Consider the following 27043-nt stretch of genomic DNA (forward strand, 5'->3'; position numbering starts at 1 on the left):
GCCTCACCCTCCATGGGGAAATGAGGGGATATTGGAGGGGTTGGTGGGAGGACATGGGAGGAGGGGAGGGAAAGGGAGAGGGACCTGGAATTGATAAGTGAAGCAACCTTGTTTCTAATTTAATTTTAAATTTAAAACTAAAAATTAAAAAAAGAAATAAAATCAAGGAACTGGCTGGCAGCCAGGGATGGAGTATAGAGAATAAGTGTATAAGACATGAGCTCAGATTGTAGCTGCATAGTGGCATGCTGTGGGGTACTGACTTGTGGATGGTCCAATGGAGAGTGACTGTACCCATCATCTCTCTGTCTGAGCCATATACATGAACTGAGCAATCTTTACCTCTAGAGCTGCTTTGGGAAGTAAATACGTTTCAAGGAAATGTAGAACCTCACATTTTCTAAGCCCAGTCTCCATAATTTATATTTTCAAGCTCCTAATCCTTGAGACACTTCCCATGTCCTGATAAAGTCCCAATATATTGTGACTTTTTACAAGAGGAAAATATATTAATTTCAAGAATATAGTTTTAATTTAATTTATAAATGTATTTTACTTAAATGATATATGATCAAAATTAAAAATCAATGATATTTGACAAATTTCCCCAGGTGGTTTCTTAAACCCATCTGTATTTTCTATCTACAGTACATATCTGTGAGGATTAGCCACATTCCTGGGGCTCAGTAGACATCTTGGCTAACACAGAAACCTTCAGCTGGCCTTAGATTCTCCAAGTGGCTACATTTTGTCTGACTTCTCATATGCTGGTCTCCTACACCAGAACCTCACCACCCTAACTCACTCAGCTGCCTGAACTTTCAGATCGTAGGGCACCTTCTCCTAGAAGGTTTTCCTAGGTCCAGGGCCTCTCTCACATGCTCTACAGCATTTTAACAGTTCTTAAAGACACACACCGGATAGATTTCAATTGTTTTGATTTCTTCAGCTTTAACTCTATCTTGTTTGTAGACGAAGCTTTGATGTCTAGGTCATGTTTCATATACAGTGGACAAGCAGTGAGTGGAGATGATGCTACTAATTAAAATGAAGCTCCACTGAGGCCTTGCATATTGGTCTGTTCAGCTGGCTCTAAAAAGTGAAAAGAAACAAGTTGTTCCTTGCCTGTACAGCTACACAGGAGCAGGACATTAGTTCAAATTCCAGATCTACCTCCTAATGAATCTGTGTCCTGGTGAAGTCCCTTAGCTCCTCAGAGACTCAGCTCTGCATCTAAAGAGTGAGGCTCTCTATCCCTGCCATACATATTGGCTCCACAGATTAAACAATGAGTGATGGAGTGTGGTCCAGAAGAGAGGCTGGCCCACAAGACCTGGCCCACAAGCTCTTAACATCAATTTCACGAAGCTGAGATGGCATCAATTACAATTTCCTGAATTACAAGATAACGCCATTAATTATTGTATAAGACATTTATTAAAGGCAGACCATTCTTACAATAATGCCCCACCCAAGCCATGATGGCCTCCAGCTGTAGGAATCACCTTAGTGTAAAAGTATTAAAGTATCTGGAGACCAGTAAGTTCCTGCCATCAATATCAAAGACCTATGGTAAATACAGGCCCTCCACCCACACACGCCTTCATTCTGGAGTGTCCCTGGGCAGTTCTCTTTAGTAGGCTTTTTCCCCATCATTATATCCTAAACAACATCATTGCTTGTTCTTACACTGGAGTTGACATTCTCAGCAAATGACAGATGATTGTTAGTACCCTAGAGGGAGTGCCTGGATTATAGGCCGCCACCATGTCATTCTAGTCATTCTATATAAGACGCTTCAGTGTCCTTAGCCCTCGATACTCATGATTTGATGATCTTCCTGGAACTGACTCTCCACAGATATACCAAAGGTCAATGGTATTTCCATCTTAGTTCAATTGTGAGATGTCCTTCCTCATGTTGTGGCTTCGGGTTCTGTTGTTGGCTTCAATCTTCAATTCCATGTAACACCAATTACAAGGCTTTTCTCTGGCCTCAGTTTCCTGGAGGATGCGGAGTATTCTGGCTTTCACACTGCATTGAGTGGGGGTCCAGGCTTCCCCTCCTTCCTCCTTCCCACTTTATCCATAACACCTCTGTTTTTCTCTTGTGTATCTCACTGGTCCCTATAAAATTCCCTTTGAATATGGGTGATGGAGGTCAGTGAATTTTAAATCCTCTAACTGAGTACTCTCCTATGTTCCTCCAAGTCCTGATATTCCATAGTTCTCAAATTCACCAACTCACAATTTATGTGCAAGAACAAACAGCTCCCAGAATGTCTCCAGGGGCTAGGCATATGTGAGCGGTGTATTTGTGTATGTTGTGTTTTTAATTCTCCAAAGTCTATGGGTGTGTGTGAGTGTGTCTCTGCTTCTCAGATACAAACCATGTGCAAACATTTTACCTGGGAACATCAGCTGTTCTCAGAGTTATTTATTTATGTGTCAAAAATGCCTGCAGGCTAAGAGGGGTGAGACTACTTCCATGCCAGCCCAGCTATGTGCTCTGACGTCTGCAGGGGAGACAAAACTGTGCCCACAGACTGCAAACAAGCAAACCAATGGAGAGAACAGAGATCCAAGATGAGAAGGGAAGAGAGAAAGTATGCTCCAGGAGCCATACAAGATGGTGACACAAGGCAGAAAACACACACAGAACGGGAAGCAGGCCCACAAAACAGTCTCCAACCTCTCATGGGGACAACTTGCCTAGCCAGGCCCATCCCAGAGCTGTAGCCTCAGACATGGCCTAAGGGTAGAGAGTAGTTGAAGCCAGCTCTCCCTGGCTGATGGGTAATCCCTCCCATCCTGTGTAGACAGGCCTTCTGGGCCTGCTTGAGATTCCAGAAAGGGGAGTGAATGAGAAGAAATAGCAGACCGTGAAAAATCCTAAGTCATCTCTATTTTTCTTGGGATCATGTGGGTTTTATTGGAGTTGGAAGAGGGTGGGGAACACATGCTTTTCTGATTATATCCTCATTATGCCACCTAAAACTCTACAGATAAATAGACTGCAAGGCAGGGAGGCCTGCTGATCATCTGGTTCACCTCCCTCATCTCAAGGATGGAAAACCCCTATGCGGTGGGCGGGAAAATACTTTGACTTCCCCTTCTACTAGCCCAGTCTCAGTACCTCAGGGAATCAGCTAGCTATTGGACTAGAGCCCAGGGCAGACATCAGGCCACATCTTGGAATCCCTTTAAGCGATAAGGACAAGGGGACTGGGGAGAACATGTGGACATGGTTCTTGTAGGGAAATATCAAGGCCTCTGCATGTCCTTGTTCAGGTAGTACCCCACATTATAGAGTAGGGGAACTCCCAAACACCTCCACCCTGTCTGCCTTGGACCTTGCTGGACACAACACTCTGGGTGTGTGGCAGAAGTATATATTCTTGTTTAAACTGTATAGAAGGGCTAAAAGGACCTCAGGGAGGCATGCAGTGTGTGTATAGTGTGCAACAGAACAGGGGCATGAAGGGGACATGTGATAGGGAGGCTGTGCAAAGAGCCTTTGTGAAAGCCACATGTCCTGTGCCTCTCTTCTAACCCAAGTCCATTGTTGTATGTTACTTCCATCCAAATTATCTACAGAACAAAGCCAGGGACATCCTTCTTTGGGTACCAACTCAAAATAGAGCTTACTCCTTTGCCTTCCCATTGGCCAATTTCAGCACTCCTGGAGTTCCCCTAAGGCTTCTGCCACTATATTACTTCTTTCTACCATGGGGGCACACTCTACTGCCTGCCTCCTCCCCAGCGGCCCTGTGCTGCCTGCCCACTTCCCGGAGAGGAAGGGAGACGCAGTCCAGCAGCTGTGTCTACCTCTTGTAAATACCCATCACCCTCTGCCCCCTCACTCTGCTGCCTCTGAAAGGGCTGAAGACACAGATGCTAAATATAAATTCATAGCCATCCTCCTGCCTGGCTAATATTAGCCCCTTTGTGGATGGAATCCACGGAAAGTCTCTCTCCTTCTTTTTGGCTGTGCTGGTGGGAATCCTTCTACTTATAGGAAGGTTCGCAGGCTGAGCCAGCAAGACTGAGGAACACATGGAGCCAATCCTGCCAGAGTTTCCCCACTTGGACTGTGCCAGGTGATTTATAGAGCTGCTTTTTAGACAAGAAATTTATGATTCTGTCATCTGGGAAGCTTGGGAATGGGGGTAGAGGATAGGGTTGGGAATGGGCTGCTTTGGTAAATTGAATTCGTCAGCTACCAAATGGAAGGGACACTAATATTTGTTGATAATTTTCTTGGAGCCAGGCCTGATAGCATTGAATTTCACACACACGATCTCATTGGATTTTTCCAGCTGCACCCTGGGAGAAGGCTGTTGCCGCTGAGGCTTACAGAAATGAAGCCATGAAGGCAGTTTGCCCTATGGACAGTGGGTTACCAATGTCAAGGTTGGATTTGAACCTAGGGTTTCATGACTGTATGAATAAAACCTCATCTTTCTTCAGGTCATTGGATCTATCTGTTCTGACCCTGGCAGGATGTCTTTGGAGGATGCTGTGAATGTACTATTCTGTGATGCATACATAGTTATGGTCAGAGAGGCAAAGTACTGACTTTGGATGCTGCCTCTTGAACTCTAAGTTGCTTGCTGCCAGACCAATTGGGGGTAATTTATTGACCTCATCTGGGTCTGAGTTGGGACTCAGAAAGAAGGAAACTCAAAGGTGCTTATGGCTCTGACACTCAGAGATAGCCCTGTTTTTGAAGACCTTCTTCTCCCCAGAACTCTGTTTTTGTTCTCAGAGAAAGGATCTCAATGTATAAATGAGGCCAGTCTTGGAGTTTCAGTTCTGTTCCTCGGCCTTCCAAGTGCTGAGACTATAGGTGTTCGTGGCCATATGTGATGCTGAGGTTCCTTACAGTCACTCACAGCAAAGGAGAAAACAGCCATGACAGACTGTGAGCAGAGGTGAGGTGTGGGGAAACAGCAGTACTGACACTACTCCATGCTTCTGCCCCACCTTGTTGCAATAAAGACATGCCGAAGTATGTTTAGAAGCTGCTGGCACATAACAGGATGGTGATGTCATTTTCCAGAAAGGTGTAAAGTCAGGAAAACAAAAGTTCTACCTGAGCCTGCCCACCCCCTCCAGAAAATGAGCATCTCTGGGCACAGTGACTGATGAATGTTCCAGGAGCTTGTTTTCTGGCAGCTGCAGAAACACACCCACTAAGGCAGTCTGCCTTATCACCAACATCTGGATTAAGGCTGGGAACTAAACTCACTCGAGGGCCTGCGTGCAGCTGGGAAACTAGAGGGAGAATTCCCAAGAGCCTTTGGGAAGGATTCCCTTCCTAGGCTGCAAACATCTGAGGGGTTTTCCCATCACAGCAGCCTCTGAGAATGAAGTGTCCGGATGCTGGATGCTGGATGTAGATTTCTGAAGTTGAGCTAATGCTAAAATTGCAATTCTAGAACCTTCCCCACACTATTTCTCTGAGGAAGGACTCGTTAGTGAGTCATTCAAGTGGTCTGTGGCCGTCTCTTGAGAATTCTCTGAGTTCACAGCTCCCAAGTGGTACCGAGAGTGTGTGAACATGTGAAAAGTGGCAGGCAAGCGCAGTGACACTGTCACTGTCAGGAAACCACAAACAACAGGATTGTTTTCAAGGTGAAGCCAGGCTTTTGCGTTTCTCAGAACCAATAGAGCCTGAAGGGAAATCTCATGGGCACATCCCACACAGCATACTAAAGGGACACTTGGGGCCTCAAGGATACAGACATATGTAATATGCACACTTGAGACCAGACCTACATGTGCATGAAGCAGGAAGTACATATTCTGACCCTGAAGATCGTGTGTACACACACACACACACACACACACACACACACACACACACACACAGACACACAGACAGACAGACACACACACACACAGAGACACACAGAGACAGACAGACAGATACACAGAGATAGACAGAAACACACACATACAGATACACACACACACACACACACACACACACACACACACACACACACACACACCCCTTAGCCTTCTATGTATCTTAGACTGTAGCCTGCAGCAAGGGAGGATGGTTTTCTCAGGCTGGAAGTCTACTATATTAGGGACTCTGCTGCTGGGTACCTACTCTGGAGTAGTTCTAACCTGATGAGCTCAACCTCACGGCACTCTCCCACCCGTCAGCTTCAGCATAGTTCCTAATCTCTGCTTCCCAGGAGGTATTGGAGAAAATGTGCTAGGCAGAATCTGAGTAGCAGCCTTTGGGGCATTGACAGCTTCTGAGAGGACGTCAGATAGGAGGACGTTAAGTGGGAGGCAAGAAGGAAGGGCACAGGAGATTAAGCCTGCTCAAGGTCAAGTACAACTTCCTGTTCCATATGGAACACACCTGGTCATGATTCTTTAGATGATATTCAGTGACTAAATTAAGGGATTTTTCAGGTGAATCTCATTTAGTCTTTCCATCTGGGATCTGCTCTCCTCCCCGCTTAGAAGTATTGAGTGTGTGTCCCTAGTAACAAGATACACAACAAGCCTTACTGCATCAGCCTAGACGCTTTCATCAACCTCACATCTATGCCTTTCCAGTGTCTCTCTCTCTCTCTCTCCAACTGTTCCTGAGCCACTGAACTTGCCTCAGAGCCCTTGTGTAGACCCCCACCCTACTTCCACCTGGGTTATCTTTTCATTTTGCTCTTTACTTTTGAAATGCCGTGTATTAATCTGAGGAGTAGCCCTCAGCAGACATTAAACCTCCCTCTCTCTTGGAATATCTTTTGCTTTTTTCTGTCTGGTGAACTCTTTCTCAGCCTTCAAGATGTACTGCAAATCTATTTTTACCCTGGTGTTTGGGGGTCTGTGTCCTCCAGAATTAATATTTCAAGTTAATTCCCCAGTGCCACAGCTTTAAGAGGTGGCACTTTTGAAAGGTGACTGATACACGAGGGATTTGCCTTCACCCATGGTTTAGTGTCTTATAAACACAAGGATCCAGTTAGGCCATTACATGCCTTCTCCTGCCATGTGAGGACATGGAATCATCCCCTCTGGAGGACAGAGCAAAGGGTGCCATCTTGGAAGCAGAGAGTAGCCCTCAGTGGACATTAAATCTGCTGACCCTTGCTTTTTCTGTTATTGGCAAATCCCTCAGTCTCGGGTGTTTAATGGATCAAGACATTTTCCTTCAGGACTTTCCTTTTCTTTCTTCCCCAAGGCATAGTTAACCACAGTCTCCAAAGAGTCCCTCTTCCCTTTAGCAGTTCCAGGTGGAAGCCATAGTCCCTTTAACCCAGGGCCTAATTGTGAGTGGGCAATCCATGTGTGGAAACATTAGGGCAGGGCCTGTAACTTCAGAGTCCGACTCTGGACCTGGGGACACCTCAGCTTGACCTTTTGCCTTTGTGTAAAAAGAGAATCAGTAGATGTCCTGTATGGGAGCCAGATGGTTGGGAAAAGCAAGTCAGGAGCAGACACTGCACTAAATTTATCTCGTAAGGTGACTGCAAAACATATGCCCTCCCCCAAGACACAGGGGTGCCAAGGTGTGGGCTCCCATCTTCCTACATCCCTGTCCCTCTGGCTGGTGGATCTTGAAGTCTCTGTCTCACTCTACCTTTCCAAAGTTCTTCTCCTGGTGGGAGCAGGGGTATGAAGCTATACTAAAGACACATCCCTCCCAGGTGACACTGTCTAATGCCCTAATGCACAGAAGCCACAGCCCGCCATTTAGCTGCATGAAGTGGAGCAAGCCAGGCTGGGTTAGCAAGGCAGGAGCTGAAGGTCCTGCCTGTTCTCTTGGGGTAGCCCCTAATGGTTTAATCCCTGGTTGTTACACTCAGTAAAACACATATATATGAAATGAGATGATTTAGAATCTTTTTTCCTGATTGGTTATTTAGACTTCTGAAAGGACAGTCAATTCTTTTTGCAGTTAGACAAAAGCCTGGAATGAGTCAAGGGTGGAAAGCAGGAAATAAACACAACTGTCTTTATCTGTCGATCATGGTGTTGGGCTCTGAGAGAAGGGATAAAATAGAACTTGGTGTTCACAATCAGTTTTAAAGCAATTCAAAACCAAACATGTCTGAGAGATACAGTGATCGTCACACCAACACCCGTTGGCAACACCACGAAGGAGACATCACAGTCTGTTTTGCTTTGCACAGGAAGAAACTGAGACTCAGAGAGTTAGATGGATTGTCAAGGATCAAACCCGCAGTGGGTAAGTGGGGCTGGTCAGTATAGTTCTCAACACTGGTGCTCGCACATCTATAACGGCCTGGGACTTATCTTTGATCCAGCTGGCAACAGAGATTCCTAAAACCTATGGAGGTCTTTTTTTTCCCTTTCTTTCCTTTTCTTTTGTTCTGTTTGCTTATGTGTTTGTAGGACAGGGTCTTCTGAAGCCCAGCTTGGCTTAGAGCTCACTATTGTAGGTGAGGGTGACTTTGACCACTTGATTCTCCTCCCTTTACCTACCAAGCACTGGAACTACAGGTGTGTGCTACCATATCTAGCTTATGATCCCTTTTTTATTCCATTGCCCCAACAGCCTAGGAAATGGCATCAGTGACCCTGTTTTGTAGATGAGAAAAGCTGTGTTCAGACTCAGCTTGAATAAGAGTCAGTGTCAGAGTTCAACACTTTCTACTCCAGCCTCCTAGTCACCTGAATGGCATATTTAGGTTAGGACCGGAAAAGGCCTGTGGAGGTGGAACTCAATGACAAGGCTTCAAGACACCTGCATCCATACAAGAAGTTTCCAAGGTCTAAGTGTGATTTTTTGTGTGTTTGTGTGTGTGACATTTTATCTCAGTGTCACCTTTCTGATATTGTAGGATCTCTGTTTGGACCAAAGTCCTAAATCCTTAAAACTTTGGCTATCCCAGTATAGAAAGCACACAGACCCTTTAGGATCTGCCCTCTGTGCTTCTTCAAATCACTTTCTAGCTCTTCCTTTTAACCCCTGAGAATGGCTTTGAATGCAAGAACATACACCATGTTCTGCTTGGACCTCAGAGTGTACCACTGGCTATGTATCCTTCAAGATTCTATGTAGAGAACATTTCTCCTGACATTGACCAATACTGATGTCTCCTTGCTTACATTTCTCCCAGGTTTCAGTTTTGTCCCTGCATCAAAGTTATTGTTTATATAACTTGCTATCTCTCCCCTCCCACTGCCCCACATCAGACCATCTGCTGTTCTGGGCCAGGGAATCAGACAGATTCCTTTCTGTTCAGACGTTTCCAGTAGAAAGGCTGGCACAGGAAAGGAGCTTAACAAATAATTGTTGCATTAACTAATGAAAAGACTGATTGATTGAATGAGCAAGAGGCCACATCTCCAACTCTCTCCATTAGAAATATTCAGGATTGTTGTTATTGACTGTCCTGCAGTGAAATGGCTGCATTTATGAAGATAATCTTAGACTGTTGTTTTTCTGTAACAAACTATTTAAGACAAGAATATTCCTTTCTCACATTCACATGTTAAAATGTAACAAAAACAAACCTGGGTCGGCTAACCCCTTAAACAGTAATCTCTTAATATTTGTGGGTGTTTTGATTTTCTATGGTGACCAGGGTGGACTCCAGGGAAGATGATGGTGTGAACACTGGTCTTGTTCAGTATGTAATGGAGAGAGGCTAGCCTCCTATCTGTGATGGGGGAAATGTCTGCTTCAGAGGATAACCTATCTAGACATCTGTGCTGAAATAGTTACAGTTATTTATTCTTTAAAAGCAGGAATTCCATCTGTTCTACCCACCCTTGCTCTACAGTTAAGGGCCTTGGGTAATGGCAAGAGATTTATAGTTCTGCTAATGGAGAAAAGATCAAGATTCAATTCAACATCAGGTTTTTGTGTTCATTGATTTCCCCCCTCCTTCTGACATAAGCATATGGAAAACCCTTACTATGAGCTGTCAAAACCTTTATTCTCATCACAACTACTTTTTTGTTTATTTTTTGAGTCAGAGTTTCTCTATATAGCTTTGGCTGTTCTGGAACTCACTTTGTAAACCAGGCTAGCCTCAAACTCACAGTAATTTACCTGCCTCTTTTTAGTCTTTTCTGTTATTTTGTCTTTTTTTCCCCCAAGGCCTTGCACTTGCTATGCAAGAACTCTACCACTGAGATAAATTCCCAACCCTGCATCAAAACTTTTTAAAGTTTTCAAATAAGAAGCAAGATTTATACAAATAGTTGGTAAATTCTTGCAAGAAATAGAGGGCGGGAGAAGAACCCTTTCCAAGTTATTTTATGATTCTGATGTCCAATTCAGACAGAAAACACAGGGAAGGAAAATTACATATCAATTTGTACTCCATAAATACAGACACAAAAATTCTCAATAAAATATTATTGAGTTGGCGTAAAACATACAGAAGGGATTATGTGTTATGACCAAGTGAGATTTCTCTAGAGATGTCAGAATGGCTTCTCATGCAAAAACAAATCAATGTTTATATACTACATTAACACAATAAAGGACAATATTCCACAATCAGGTCAGCAGACACAGGAAAAACATTTGACAGGATCCAATACTCTTTCTTGACAGAAGGCACGCAAAATACAATGAACAGTAGTAATCCTCAACTTGAGGCAGGCCATCTGTGAAGCCCTCACAACTAATTTCCAACTCAGAGGTGAAAAATGGGAAGTTTCCCCTTAAGATTAGAAACAAGACAAAGTATCCACTTTTAACACTTCTCCTGAATACTGGACTAGACACTGATAAGATAAATTAATCAACGAAAATAAATAAGCACATTCAGATTGGCAGAAAAAAAAAGAAACTGTCTCTATTAATACATGGCAAGATCTTATGGGCATAGAAAATATTAAGGATCTCTCTGTCTCTCTGTCTCTGTGTCTCTGTGTCTGTCTCTCTCTCTCTCACACACACAAATAAACAGTTGATGAAGATATCAGTCTGTAGGATCAAGAAGCAAAACTCAACGTACAGAGTATAGGAATACTCTTAACAGTGATCAATCCAAAAATGCAATCAAGAAAATAACTTAATTTGTAATGCTATCTAAAAAGGAATAGAATAAGAATACAATTAAGAAAAATAAATACAAAACACACATACTGAATATTTCTTCTTTTTTTCCCCCTCTTCCTTTTTTTTAAATTTAAGTTAGAAACAAGCTTGATTCACATGTCAATCCCAGCCCCCTCTCCCTCCTCTCCTCCCCTGCTCTCCCCACCAGACCCCCTAGTCCCCCAGCCAATCTCTACTCCAATCTCCAGGGAGGGTGAGGCCCTCCATGATGGATCTCCAGAGTCTGTCATTTCATCCAGGGCAGAGCCTAGGCCCTCCCGCAAGAGTCCAGGCTGAGAGAGCATCCTTAATTGTGGGATGGGCATTCAAAGTTTATTTGTACTACCCAAGGCCCCATAGATTACCTAGGCCCCCTCACTGACACCTGAACACAATAAAGGACAATATTCCACAATCAGGTGAGTAGACACAGGGAAAATGTAAAGTCTTAATGAATTAGTATAGCATCCTAGGTTCATAAAACAAATGATCTAATATTAGAATTAACTTTGTTATTTTGTTTTATTTTTAGAAACTGAGATGTGGGCCTGGAGAGGTGGCTCAGCAGTTAAGAGCACTGGCTGCTCTTCTAGAGGACCTGAGTTCAATTTCCAGTAACCACATGGTGGTTCATAACCATTTATAGTGGGATCTGATGCCCTCTTTCGGCATAAAGTCATACATGCAGATAGAGCACTCATACATACAATAAATGAATCTTTTAAAAAAGAAACTGAAATGTGTCTACTAATATATATATATATATGTAAATTCACGAGATACAGAAGACTGAATCTTGGAAAGCAAGAAAAAAACTGAGGTACCCACACTTTTCCACTTTACAGCTTTTTTTTTTTTGGTATTACGAGACAGGGTTTCTCTGTATTGTTTTGGAGGCTATCGGTCCAGCCCGGCCTCAAACTCACAGAGATCCACCTGCCTCTGCCTCCGGAGTGCTGGGATTAAAGGCGTGCGCCACCACCGCCCAGCCAACTTTACAACTTCTATGCAGGGACAATAATGGAGGCGAGGGTCACTGGAAGAATGTAGATCTGTGGAATAAAATGGCTCAGGAATGAAGTCTCACATTTATGCTCAATTAATTTCTGACGAAAGTGCCACGACAAATGAATGGGAAAGGAAAGTCTTTTTAATCAGTGATTCAAAGATAATTGGACATCTTCATGCAAATGAGTAAAGTTGGGTTCAGACATCATGCAAGGTACAAAGCTTAACTCACAGTGGATCACAGACCTAGATATAAGAGTTCAAAGTATTTGAGGAAAACAGAGGAGAGAAGCTTCCTGGTTTTGGATAAGCGGTGGCTTCTTTGATGTGACACAAAAGAGAAATGGGGTCTAAATTGAACTTCATCAAAAATTTAAAAATCTGCCTCTCAGAGCATAATTTCAAGAAATGGAAATGACAGCTTATAGAAAGGGAGAAAATACACTCAAATGACTGAAATCAAGAATATATGAAATATTATAACAGAATAATAAAAGACACACAAGCCAATTAGCAAATAGGCAAGAAACTGTAATAGACATTTCTCCAAGGAAATTTTTTTAAATTGCCAATAATCACATGTAAAGTTGCCACTATTAATCATTACAGAAATCAAAATCACAAGATAAACAAATGGAAATCCCCCTCTCTATATGTATATATACATACATATGTATATATATAATAAAAAGCAGTGAATAGCAAGGATATGAAAAGTTGGAAACTTCATGCATATCTAGAGGAATTATACACGGTATAGTTGTTTCTTAAAACTGGTTGGCAGTTATTTAAAATATTAACCACCATGGAGTTACCATAATGAAGAACCTAGCAATATTACTCTCAGGATATACCCAAAGAATGTAATATCTAGCAATATCACACTTATGATACACCCAAAGAATGTAGAATCCAGAAATATTGCCATAAGGGTATATTTCTAAAGATGTATCACCTAGTAATAGCATTCTCTGATATATACAAATAACTGAAAATATATATCCACCAAAAGTCTGGACTTAACTCAGTATTTATAATAGTCTAGAAGGAGAGTCAATTCAAGTGTGATAAATAAGTAAACATTGTTAAGGTGTGTGTGTGTGTGTGTGTGTTAAAACACTGATTCTTGTTACAATGTTGATGGACATTGAAAAAATGCTAAGTGAGAGAAAACAGACAGAAAGGCAGCATCTTGTATGATTCAATTGCTATAAAATCTTCAGAAGAGACAGGTCCATAGAGAGAGAAAGTGGATGAGTGGTTGCCAGGGATGGGAGATATGGAGGATGGTGAATGACTGCTAATGAGGGTTTCTTTGGGGGGTGATGAAATGTTCTAAAATTAGATAGTGATGATGGTTGCACAACTCTGTGAGTATTCTAAAAACCAGGGAATTGTATGCTTTAAAAGGGTGGATTTTATGGCATGTGAATTATATCTCAATAATGCTGTTATAAAAATATGCAAGAAAAAGGCTGTAGGGAATGTGGAAAAAATGGAAACAGCTGACTTGCTAGAAATGGTAAGATGGAAGGTGATTCTATTTCTTTTCCCGTTAATGTTGTTTGTGGAACAATGATATGAAAAGGAAGGAGACAGGGAGTGGGGGTTGGTATAGAAAATGGGTGCCGGGTTTGGAGTTAGGAATGCTGAGGTTTCTACCACTCATGCTGCTGGTGGATGCCCATGTGTTACTGAGTACCGGTCTTTGCCTATCTGGGCCTCCGTGCCCTTTTCTCAGATGCCAGATAACACCAGCCCTCTAGAGCCACCATGAGAATTACATGAAGCCTTCCATGCCCAGAGTGCCATGTGCCAGGTTCCCATAGTGCCTGTTTTCTTAATTTTTTTTCACTCAGTTCTAGAGCACTGACTACCTACTGGGGACAAAAATGTATTAACATAAGGCTTTGTTCTTAAATGTGTTAGAACTGAAAGTGGGAGTTGGACATAGCAATTGCTCCATGATGTTCATTGAGAAAGGGTAGTAATAATTCACACATAGCTTTTTGAATGACTGTGTGCACAGAGGAAAAAACATTTCTATATTCATGTTGGGAGCTAGACCAAGAAATTCAAATCAAGAAAAGAAAGACAGAACCACAGCTACAAACCCTCACCCCAGCCTCTGTTTGCTCTGTGGTATGCTTTCACACGTACCATCTCATGAACTTCTTAGACATGTACTTCTTGGACAATGGCCACACGGAAAAGGTGGCAATCGATTTGAAGATGGCAAGCTATTCTTGAAGAACTTGAGCATTTGGTTTCATGCAGCCACCACATGGGATGGAATCCCTCCCACTTTACCATTGCTGCCTCTACTGAGCAGCAGTTTTCTTCCAGGAAACACTCTGTGTCTACATATCATCAATGTCCAGGAAGTACTTCCCCAGTGATTTTACTAAGCCATGAGTGGAGGGTGGATATTTTAAACAATCCATTTCCTCTTGGTGGGGCATGACCATCAGCTACCCTGAAGCAGAACAGTTGGGGTGATCTACAGAAGACCTTGGGTACAGACATGACAAAGAGACAAGCAGCAGAACTCTGTTATTGACAGACCCATGATAATGATGATGAAAGAGTTATAGCTTGTTGAGGGGTGGGAGTGTGGAGGGATGCTAAGGAATGCAGAAGGTAGAAGGTTGACTAGAAGTTGGTAATACTCAGGGATGTGGCATATTTGAGTCAACCATACTTGCATAAGAAACCCTCATGCTTCTAGTAACTCCAGTAAATGTATTGGTTTACCATGTTGGACTGGTATAGAATTGTTTATCTATTTGCTGGTGACAGTCTGGAGTGAGTCACATATTTTTTGGGTTTTCCTAAGAAAAGTTAGGCTATGGCAGTTAAGCAGAGCTTTCACTATTCACAGAACACCTTCATTATTCTGTTGCCCCTTCAGCATTTGGGGCCTGAGCAATACAGTGGATACAGTCTATATAGACACCATAGAAACCTTGAAGACCAGAGAGATCAAGTGATTGCACAGACAGGAATGAAGGTTGGAAATAGGCTAATTGTAAATTCCATTCTATATAGAGAAGTCATCATCTCAAAGGCCAACAGCACAATTCACACACAGTACAGAAGACATGTATTGTCAAGGAGCTGAGGAACAATGCTTACAATTTAAACTGTGGGACACTGGTTTTATGCCTATGACCCTAGGGCTGAATTAAGGTTCAATACTTGGCACAGATCTGGACCTCAGTGGGTTCCCTTTTAAGTGCCCTAATCTATCTTAGGTTCTGGTGGAGTCTGCTTCCAGTTTAGAACCAAAGTCCTGCCTTTACCAAAACTAACTTCCACAAAGGCAAGAGCAGGAGTGGAATGTAAACATTCCACTCAAAGAACCCTGCAACCCTGGAGGGGCACTGTCAAGCTTGTGGTAACTGGCCAGCTGAACTAAGAGCAGTGTCATTTATCAAGAGTCATTATCAGCACTGACTTGGTTTAGGTGTCTACCCTAGCCCATTGGCTCTGACAGCAATTTTGTGATCCCAAAGGCCTCTTGCAGTGGAAACATGTATAGAAGTAAATAAAAGGCTCTACTCAGCTCAGATTGAGAATCAGTGTGTGCCTGGAAAAGAAAGAGAAGGCTATTCTAGATGTCCAGTATGTCTTGGGAGTGAGGGCAGGGATGGGTAGCTCCCGCAACTCTAACGTGATTTTCAATGACTTGGTAAATTAACAACAACATGTAAGAATAACAACCAAAGCCAGACCCCACTCAGCAAGGAACACCATTCAAAAATCACCCCAGGGACAGGGGAGATGACTCAGTGGGTACAGTGCCTACTACATAAAGCATGAGATCCTGAGTTTGATCCATAGCACTCATGTGAAAATCTGAATGGGTAGTGTACCTCTATAATTCCATCATGGAGACAAGAGGATCCCAGGACTCTCTGCAGGACTCTCTGGGGAACCAATCTATATAAATGAGTGAGCTCCAGGTTAACTGATAGATGGTCTCAAAAAGTGAGGTGGAAAGTGATTGAGAGTGGCATCCACATATGCGCACACACATACACACACCACACACACACACACACACACATACACATACACCACACACATAATACCACACATACACAGTCACATGCACACAAACACACCACACACACATACACTACACACACAATCACACACGCACCATACAACCACACATGGACACACATAAACACAGATGCAACCCAGACACACATCACACACACACACACACACACACACACACACACACACACACACATGCACGCTCGCGCGGAAATAAAACGTAACCCTAGCAAAATATATCAAAGCTACAGAAGGGAGAACACAGGAACATAGACTTAGGGAGCCACAGAGCCGAGATAAAGCCTGGTTTCATCTCTCTCAGGATGTCTGACATTCAGAAAACATTGTAACCTCCCCACGTTCCCCTAGGTCATCCATATCCACTAGCATGGATACAACCTGCCATGTTAGCAAGGCTACAGGGCTAATTGCATGGTCAGGCTAACTAGGGATTAACGGCCGGCCGTTGCAAAGAGAGTGTGGAAAGGGAAAAGGAATTAATTTGGGGTGGGGGAAATTAGGCAAGAGGATCACAAGTCTGCACTCAAATGGAAAGTGGTCAGGGAGCATAATAAGGGAAAATACAAGAAAATCACATTTTCCAGCAGACATGTCAGGGAAATTGTCGTAGGTCTGCCAAGTGTTCGATCTTGCCAGCTCAATCATAACACTGAAGACTTATTATTACACCATCAATAAAAGTCCCCTACAGATGGAGAGGGCAAAAGGAACAAATAAGTTCCTTCTCGTGAGTGGATTCCAGTGATTGGGAGCATTTATCCAGAACACCGCACTTGGGGGAGTTCTGAGACTTCATTGAAACACAGTGGCAAAGAACTCAGTGTTAACCAGAGGTGTCTACAGAGGGCTGGCAGGCAAGAATGACAGCTGCCTGCTGTGTGCAAAGGAACCAAGGCACTCACTCCTCTGGCTCTGGAGAGAGTTTCTGTTGGGTCCTCAGTTGAGTTCCTCTCTGGAAATGGCCTTCAGCTCTCAGCTGTCACTACACTGGCAATAAGGTAAACGACACTAGATTGAATCCAGGCTTTCTGAGGAGGCATCCCATGATTTGCAGTGGGGTCAGCTGAAGCGCTGCTAGGACTACATTGTAGCTCCACCCACCACTCCCACCACCTGGTTCCTATTCTCACTTTCTGTGGTGGGTTTGAAGAACATGCCCTTATAAACCTTCTTCAAGGAAATTTGTCCCAGACCCAGCCAGGGAAAGCCCACTCAATCCATCATGCATTGCCAGCCCTGCATAAGCTCTATGTCTCTGTGCCTAGCTAATAGCTTGTCATCTGTGTTTGCTTACTCCTTCAAAGCATTCCATGTTAGCCAATGAGAACAACACATTTCATCAGCTTTCTTTTTCCTTAGGTGGCAAGGAGACTCAAAGTTTTCCATGTTTTCTTCTCCTTCACTGATACCTGTGTAAAATTTTGCTGATTTGGCTCTTTCTCATTTCAGACACTCCTTCTCCTAGCCTTTGACTCCAGGTGAGACTGCTCTTGTCCACATTTTAGTTTGGGGATCATTATAGATCAAAGATGACATCAGGGGTCTGAAGAATACATTCCTCTGGCTCTCAGCATGATGCAGTCAGCATTGACTTAGATGTGTTATCACAGGCACAGTGAAGCCAGGTTATCCTTAACTCTTTTTGAACAGGGTACTTTTATTGCAAAGCCTAGGCTCAATTTTGCCTTTCTTGATTCTGATGCCTTGCAGGAGAGAGTCCTGGAAATTAGCTTAGGGGACCCTTTGAACTGCTTTCTTTACACTATCATGGTACCCCAGAGTCTTGGTTCTGTCCAGATCCTGCAATGAGTACTGAAGATCATAGTGGAGATGGAAGTTGGTGTAACAATTCCATGTTGAAGTCCCTGCTACAGGCTGGACAAGGGCCTTCTGATTGGACTCCCCTCTCCACGGGCAGCTCATTGTTGAAACGACTCATTATCATGTTGTTCATTCACCTGCATGGTTGGATCATGACTAAGAAGGAAGGCCGTGACACTGAAAGGAGATGAGGGACACAGAACCTGGAGCACAGTTCTGAGCACACAGAGGGGGCTCCGGCCAGAAGCTCATTTCACATTAAAGTCCCAGAGAGGATTCCCAACCTCTACTGATGCTCTGAAGAGCTCGGGTGAAAACCCACTGCAGTGCAGGAAAGAGACAGGGCCTTTGGACCTCAGCTCAAGACAAAGGATGATCTCTCTCTTTGGTGCACAGGGACAGTCACAAAGAGAGCAATGCTCTGATTCTATCCAAAGTCAAGTCTGTGATGCTATAGCTCATCAGTCACCTCATGGTTGTTTTGGTTACTTTTCCATTCACCAAACAGGTTCCCCCACTCTGGTACTCAAATTGGAGGCCACTTAGTCATTGCTGTCTCCAAGAATCCGAACATAGCCTGGATTCATACAATGTGAGGGAACCTTGGCAGCTTACAAATTGCATCAGAAATCTAGTCACATTCCAGTAGCCCCTTGGAGATTCTCTCAGACCCTCTTTCCTGATTCAGTTCAGTTTCTCTGCTGCTTGACATTACAAGAGCACATGTTCCTACTACCCTTTGGACAAAGTCACAAGGGGTCAATTATCTTGCCACAATGAGGCTGAAGGACCATTTCACTGGCTTGCATAAGATGAAATTCCACATGATGAAACACGTCACAGGCCTGTGAGTTCTTGTAGGAAGGCAGGGGAAAGGGAAGGTAGTCCCTTGAGAACAACACATCAAGATTTGCCTTCCCCCCTTCACTCGGCCTCACTCACCAATGATATGACTGTAGGGAACTTGCCAGTTCTAAAAACCATCCCCCAGAGAATGTGGCTGCAAATTTTCCCACCATTTTCCATGACTTTAGATGGCATCTCTTGATGCTTATCCTACCTGTATGTTACAAATGAGGTCTACTCCCCAGAAAGTCCTCATTGTATTCTATTCATTCTATTCATGGTTCTTCATAGCATCTTTCATATATGACATGGCTTCTCAGCCTTTTCTAGCTTTACCATGGATGCATGGAAACATTACTTTAGGTTGTCAGGCACCAGATTTGAGTGACAGCTTCATAAGAATTCACAGATGCAGCCAGGACTGCCAGCTGTGTCTGTGAGAAACATTGCTTAAGGAAACCAGTGCATCTCAGTGGGCAGGATATCTACTGAGTGCCAGCTCTTGTGTCTGTAAGATCAGATCCCTCCCCAAGTCTGTTACTATGAAGTTGTGTAACCTGGGAAAGCAACTAAACATGTTCAAGCCATTGCCTTTTCTGTATGATGATCATAACTACAGCATCTAGTGTAGAGGGTGCTTCAAAGATTAAACAAAAGAATATTAATCATATGTCACACAGAGCTGTTTTGATCAATAACAGGTCACATATGCAATAACAGTCTCCTGAGATTATAACTGATCTGATACAAGCTATTGTACAGCTAGAGGTAGGAAAGTGTAGCATGTTCATTGCCTACAGAATACACTACTTGGTAGTGATAGCAAGCTACGGTTTATGGAGTTAACATGGTTTTTTAAATCATTTTTTAGACTACACGTCTACTTACTACAATAGAGCCACTGAGCACCAAAGTATAAACACTTTAGTACAAACAGTATGCCATGTTATGTCAGCACCAGACCCACAGATCTCTGCTAATTACATATATGATTGTGTCAAGAGGGCATGTGCAGTGACCAAACCCTGTACCATTTAAAGTCTGTACTTACAATGGCTACACAGTGAAAGAAATTACCTCACCTCGCAGTTCTTGGGACTCATCTCATCCTTAAGTGACACTTGAGAACCTTTAGTCAATACACAGTCAATAATTTACTACTAGTACTGTCAGTCATCTCGTCCTGTATCCCTTAGTTGCTGCAGACCCTGTGCCCTGCTGAGGCTGGGGCTTCCAGTTGCTATCTCAGGAAACCTCACTATCCAATGGAAGAAGACCACAGACAACCAAGGGTTAGGATGCAGCATTAATTTTTAAAAGAACCAACACCAGTCAGTGACATCCTATTTGGGTAGGTATTGTATGCTACATGCTTCATATAAGGCCAGTGCTTATGGCTTCTGGTCTGAACACCTGGATATAAATTCCAGCATTTTAGCTAGATACTTGTGCATGCTTGGCCTCATTCACTAACTTTTTTTTTAAAGCTGAAATATCTCATCTTGAAAGGAGTTAGAAAACACATGTACATACTACACATAGTATGTCACCAGAGGGTCTAGTTAATAAATGTTCATTGACTAAAGGATAGGTTAAGCTGGAGCATTCAGGAATGTATAGGAAGCTGACACTGAGTGGCTGTGCTCTCCTGGCCCTGGATTGTGTATCTGGGGAAATCTGAAGGCTGACAACAGGCCACCAGGGTGTGTGGCAGGATTGACGCTCAGTGGCCTCTCTAGTTTTGTGCACACTGGAGGCTAAAGGCGACAGCCCCATCAACCAGAGACTAGCTGCACAGATGAAACAGTTGACAAGAATCAGGCAGAATGCTTCAAATAAATAGCCCCGACATCCAGGATGAAGGTGGGTGATGTGGGTGGGAGGACAGGGAAATGTGATCTGAGCTCCACGAGAAGCTGGGCACGCTAGGCTCTCCCAGACATTCCAAGGTTCATACCACTACAACTCTATATGGCTACAGGACTCTTGCTGACTCCACCCAGGATTTCAGCAGCTGACTGCAGAAAACTCCTATCATCTTTCTTGTTATCTCAGTCTCCTTATCTCCAGTCAGGAGAATGATCCTGGTCTTGCTTCTTTTGCGGGGTTGTTGAGAGAATCAAATGTAAAAGAACCTCGGAGAATACAAAGTTATAACGATAATCGAGGCTATATAGGGAAAAACAATATATTTATTTATCAGGGAGAGAGAGAGTCGCACATACCAGGAGTTAGAAGCATGGCTGGCTTCCAGGAGAAAAAGAGGGCGGCCCCTTTTCCTTTCACTACCTTTTATCTCTACCTTGACCCCGCCCTGTTGGGCGGGTAGCTTTGTGGGGTTCACTCCTACACAAAGTTCTATAAAAACGATGCATTATTGATACTGACACCCCTACTCCTCCTGCTGCTCCCATGACAAGTACTAATGCCGGCTATTATATCTCCCAGGTGTACCTTAAGTATTATCAGCAATCTGCCTTTCATTTAAGAAATGAAGAAACTGAAGCTGAAAGAGATAGTTCCACCAACTAAGCAAAGACTTCAAAGTTTTCTGCTAGAACAACATGAGGCACCAGGAACTAGGGTTCATGTACACAGTTGCCATCCTGCCAATCCAGACATCAGCTTTGTCAGTTGTGAGTTATACAAGTAGAGATGTCACAGCCTTGGAGGGAGAGGGGCCTACAGAGTATGTGAGGGGAAAGTTGCCTTGGAAAGATCAATATAAGGAACAGGCATCTTTTTTATTATTTTTAATTGTGTGTGTGTGTGTGTGTGTGAGAGAGAGAGAGAGAGAGAGAGAGAGAGAGAGAGAGAGAGAGAGAGAGAGAGAGAGAGAGAGAGAGAGAGAGAGAGAGAGAGAGAGAGAGAGAGAGAGAGAGAGAGAGAGAGAACAGGCATCTTATCTGACCCCAACACATCTTTGTCCCTGGCCTAGGGGACATATACAAGGCACACTTTCAAGACCAGTATGCAACAGCCTATGCAAAGAGATTGAGTAAATTTGCTGAATAAAAGGCCAAGTTAGGAGTCAAGTGCAGGAACATACCTACATGGATACATATATACACACACTTGCATGCATACATGTCTACTCCACAGGGCTTCCTGGAGGGAGCCAGAGGCTTTCCTGGAGATCGGAACCTGTCTGGTCTAGTCCCTCTCAGAGTACTGTGGGGACAAACAGGAGTACTTCAGACAGAACTCCACATGGCAGGGACTGATTACCTCTACAGTAGAGCTGTGCAAATTAGAGCGCACCAGTCCCACAACTGAGCAGGTGAGAGGAACAAAACATCTAGTACGCAGACCTGTTTACAGGAACGACATTCTTGTAGCGAGCCTGATAAGTCTGTTGCTAAGCCCGCTTTGCTTCCTGTCTCCATGCACCTGCTTCTCATGCAGGAAAGATAATCGCTCTGGGAACGGGCTCTGCTCAGGAGACCTGGCAGAAAGCTTGCAGTGTGGAGCCAAGTCGGCCTTTCAACAGGCCTACCCCTTGTCCTCTCTGGGATGAAGGGAAACCCTACCTGGCAAGGAAAGGCTTTGCCCTGCTGGTTGTCTGCAGCTGAAAGTGACCCACAGAGAAAGGAAGACATCCCGAACTCCAAGCTCAGAGCAACTGCTGAACAAAGACCTCAGAGATTCTTGCTGGGACAACATTGCACATCAGGGGATGAGCTTCCAAGAGCATGGCAGCTATCATCTATCAGGCTAGGCAGTCACCTGCTTTGTTAGTGCTGAGCGAGACAGGTGGAGGGAGAGAGCGCAGCCTGAAGGGAGGTTAGTACAAGAAGCAAGAGTTTGTAGTTGACTCTAAAGAAGAAGGTGGGGGAGATCTGGGTAATTCTAGCCAGGATGAAGGGACAGCTGGCCTCCCATTGTCATCAGAGAGGTCCACAGGGCTTCTTAAGAGCCATTTTGGGGTATAGAAAGATGGCCCAGTGCTAGCAGTGCTTACTGCTCTTCCATAGGACCCAAGTTCAGCCCCCAGGACCCATTTTGGAAAACCACAAACACTTATAACACAAGCTCTCAGAGAGTCCAATGGCCTCTCCAGCAGAGGCTGAGACCTACATATATACATGGGCATTGATTAATACAGACACACATGAATAAAAAATTAAAACATTCTAGGCCAATTTCAGAACCGTGCTGAAAACTTAAGTCTGGAAACTACACACACACACACACACACACACAAACACACACACACACACACAGGTGTTTTCTTTCTATTGGTCTCTCGCCTCTCTCCCTCCTTCCTTTACTTCCCCCTTAACCCACAGTGTATGTCTTCTCGATTATATAGGACCACCAGCCACCCCCAACACACACTCAATAGAAGTACCAGGTTTGGCCTAAGGTTATTCATGCACCCTTTGAAATTCCAGACTTTGAAGGAACCCAAGAGTTTCAACCACCAGAAGTTGTCCTCCATATAAACAAACAACCCAGCCTGTGATCCCTACCACTTTCCATGCAGTGCCTAAGGCAAGGATCTGCAAAGGCAGGAGCTAAGAGCTTGCTTCAGAGTCCAGAACCATTAAGCTTTGGGAAGCAGCATCCTCCAGCAGAATCGCTGCACAACAAGGGGAGTGTGTCCCACAGCCCAAGGCAGAGTCTCTGTGATATGGGAAATCCCAGCCACTTGGAGGCAGGGACCCTGGGGTCCTGGGACCTCAGGGGCCCTGGGCAGGTTCCCTGCTGGATACCAGTTTGCTCAGAGCTCACAACTACCTTCGCTCTGGGAAAGGAAGGCATTGCTTTCTGCAAAATAAAGACTTAGACACAGGGAAAATAATACAAAACAAATAAACACACAACAACAACAAAAAACTAGGCAAAACATATTCCTGCATAGGCATAGAACCTAGGTTGATGTCGACTTACCCAGAACCATCCTTACTCTTGAGGAATAGGTTTAAAATGGTCATTAACAACTAAAATTCATTATATATGTGTACGAACTATTAAAGAATTTTTTAAAGAATTCTCATTCATGAAATAAAAACCCTGGAGGCAAGTTCATTGAGATTAGAAATACCTTAGCATTAGTCTGCATCTCAAACACATACATGGGTACTTTCTCTTTCATAGATTTACTGTCTGTGTCAAATAACACTAGCCCATGATGTTCCATTCTGCAACAAATGAATCAATCGCAAAAACACTGTAACCACAAACTCCAAAGAAGGTATTAGAAGTTTCCATGAAACAATAATGATGGAAGGAGAAGTTTATATCCCAGAGGCACAGACTACTCCATATTAACTTGTCACTCTCTGTGCCCAGCACAGAGCTCAAACCTAAGAGTCTGATGAAAAACAGTTCAAAAGAATCTGTGAAAACGAACAGATGTGAGGATGAAGTCTCAGTGATTTGCTGAAAGTCATTGATAGGTACAGACCTACTGACTCCTGATTACACAAAACATTCAGGCCTGCCAGAGACAGACCACAGGTGTCACAGCACCCAGATTCTAATTAGTCCCACCATCCTGAGGAAAGGCCTAACACAGGCCCAAGAGATCTTTACAAACTTGTCAGCTCCAAAGTCCAGCTAGATTATGGCAATAAAACAGAAATCACAAGTCAATTAATATCCAAATTCTTCAAACCAGCTCAGTTCATTTCCTTACTTTTGCATAAAACCGGAAAGTCAGGAGACTGGGGTGCATGTGCCTGCAGAGGTGAAGCCCTGGGGACCAGCCGTGTGCCTTGTTTCAGTCCCAAGTAAGCATCATAACTTACCTACTGCCCAAGTGTCCGAGAAATCACTAGCCCCCTCTCAGCCTCAGACTGTCCATCTGCAAAACAAGAAGACAACCACAATGAACCCTGGGTGTCCTCTGCATTCATAGGCATCACAAATTCCACACCTAATCCTGCCTGCTACCTACTCACCAGCCTATGGAACAGAGGATACTTCTGATGCTCAGGGATCACCAGGGAACTACTCACAAAATGAAGTGTGGGCATAAAAATATTAAGTCCTATGATGTTTTTTTATGTCAAGCAGGACACCATCAGTACTTAGATCTCAGTATAGAAAATTCAGCCTTCCAATCATTTTGGCACACAATTTTGATGTTCACAGATGCCAACATACAATGCTAGGCACACCATAAGAAAGCACAAAGAACACTTTCTATTTTATTATGTGGAGGTGTCTTTTTTAATTCTTAAAAAGTTTTTATTGATGTATATTTGTGTGTGGCATCTGCAGGAGTAAATACCTTGCATGTGAGGAGCCCTTGGAGGCCAGAATTAGCCATTGGGTCCCTTGGATTGGGAGTTACAGGGAGTTGGGAGACATCCAGCACAGGTGCTGGAAACTGAAAGCTGGGTCCTCTAGAAGACATGGGGAAGAGTTCCTAATGGGTGAGTTATCTCTGCAGCCCCTTTTGTGAATCACTCTTACAATCATTTTTCTCCCAGGAATATAGTTTATCATTTCTCATAGCAGGACAATGGGACATAAAATCTAAAGGACTCATCAGATCACAAGTCTTCCTTTTCTTGACCCTAGTGTTAGACCAGGGATGCTGCTCATCTTTTATTGTTCTCTTTCTCATCTCTTTAGTCACTTTCTCCAACTTTACAGACTTATGCTTTGGTCTCTGGCTGTAGCACTTGTCTATGCCAGGAGTGCGGAGTGCGCATGTTTGGCCACTGGACTCACCCCATCCTTAAGCTATGTAAGGGAGGCATACCAGCCAGCCACTCACAGATACTACTTTCAAATTAGAAAAATGAGACCAAGGGAAAGAAAAGGAAACCTGTCCATCTGTACCCCTACTATGTGACAGCTGTCTAGCCGACACTATCTCAGATATCATCTCATGATTTCACAAACACACTGGGAAAATTTCACAACTAAGAAGGCTAGTTCAGCCTGGCTGGCAATCCACTCTAAGCCCGCTGCAGTTACTGGGAACTACCTTCACTTTTTTTTTCATATCTATGTGTCATTTATACCAGAACTTACTAAGTTTTTAAGGTCAGTTCACTTTTTATTTTGCTTTTACTTAATTTTCAGTTTATGTTACTTTACATTTTAGGTATTTTGTGGGCACGTGGGGCAGGGCATGCTACAGAGCCCAGGTGGAGGTCAGAGGCCAACCTGTGGGTATTGGTTCTCTCCTTCCACCATGTGTGGTCTGGAGTTAAACTCAGGACATTGGGCTTGGTAACAGGTGACTTTACCTACTCAGCCATCTTCCTGGCCTGTGACTTCATTTTAAAAGGATTTATAAAAGAAGTTCCTGCAGCTCCTTATTTCTTGCCCTCCAATCCGTGATCCAATAAGAAGCATAAGGATAGAGTCTGGAATTGCAAAAGAGCTGCTAACAATGTAAAAGAGGTCATCGTAGCAGCTGTTCTACACACAAATGACTGCAAACTGCCAGGGTTTAGGTGCTGCCTATGTAACCTATTTGCTCATATCTCACTAGAATGAGATTTTAAAGTCTAAAATGGTCTTCCATCTACCACTTGGTCCCTGGATATTCTGTGGCCTCAGAACTTAGAACTATCACATTTTAAAGCTAAGATAACAAAAGTTCTTTGATTTTTGTTATGTCACCAAAGTTGCCCAAGGTCACATAGCCAGGGACTGAAGGAGCCAAGATTTGCCATTTCTAATCCAGTGCTCTCTGAATATAGTCACTCCCTCTCCTACAACCACTTCTCAGAGCTACAATCTATAACTCCTTGGCATTTGGCCACTAATTAAGTTCTATTTCCAAATCAAGGCAGGTTCAGCCCATTCTGTAACATTGTCAGTGTTTCCATAAAGTGCTGAGATACTATCAATAGCTGTTTAAGTTCCCAAAAATGACACTTCAATAAGAAGCATCCAGGCTTTAAAACATGTGACTGAAAGTAAGTCTTATTCAAAGATCCAAGATAGTAGCCAAGGGAATAGAAAGGGCCTGTCACAGAATACCCAGGACTCCACTGTCACTGAAAATGAGAATGAAACCCCAGCCACGAAGGGGCTGTGCTGGACTCTGGCCGACGAGGCTGTGGAGTAGGCTTGTTAGAACTCTAAGTTCCCACTTCTTGTCATCAGTTTAAAATTAATTGTGAATTTTTTATGAGAAGACAGCAAATAGGTGAAAAGGCCTGTAGAAGTGACTTAGCCTGCCTTGGTGCAGGTCCTCATTCTCTCAACAAAGACTTGGCAGAAGCAGCAACCGAACATAGCCCTGATCAGTCTCTCCCAGCCCAAC

General features: G+C 43.6%; 1 protein-coding gene across 13 annotated transcripts in view; it reads right to left on the reverse strand.

The window, feature by feature from the left end:
* Tenm4 (teneurin transmembrane protein 4) overlaps nt 1-27043 on the reverse strand; it is a 735641-nt gene that overhangs the window by 568572 nt on the left and 140026 nt on the right. For 12 of the 13 annotated variants that reach the window (XM_040728397.1, XM_040728396.1, XM_040728393.1 and 9 more), the window contains exon 2: nt 24561-24616. The exons of the other annotated variant lie outside the window; for it this stretch is intronic. The gene's annotated coding sequence lies outside the window, so the exon portion shown is untranslated. The remainder of the gene's footprint in view (nt 1-24560; nt 24617-27043) is intronic. 13 annotated transcript variants of the gene reach the window in all.

This window comes from Mesocricetus auratus, unplaced genomic scaffold (assembly GCF_017639785.1).
Source record: "Mesocricetus auratus isolate SY011 unplaced genomic scaffold, BCM_Maur_2.0 Super-Scaffold_4256, whole genome shotgun sequence".
In the NCBI taxonomy this organism is placed as follows: domain Eukaryota; kingdom Metazoa; phylum Chordata; class Mammalia; order Rodentia; family Cricetidae; genus Mesocricetus; species Mesocricetus auratus.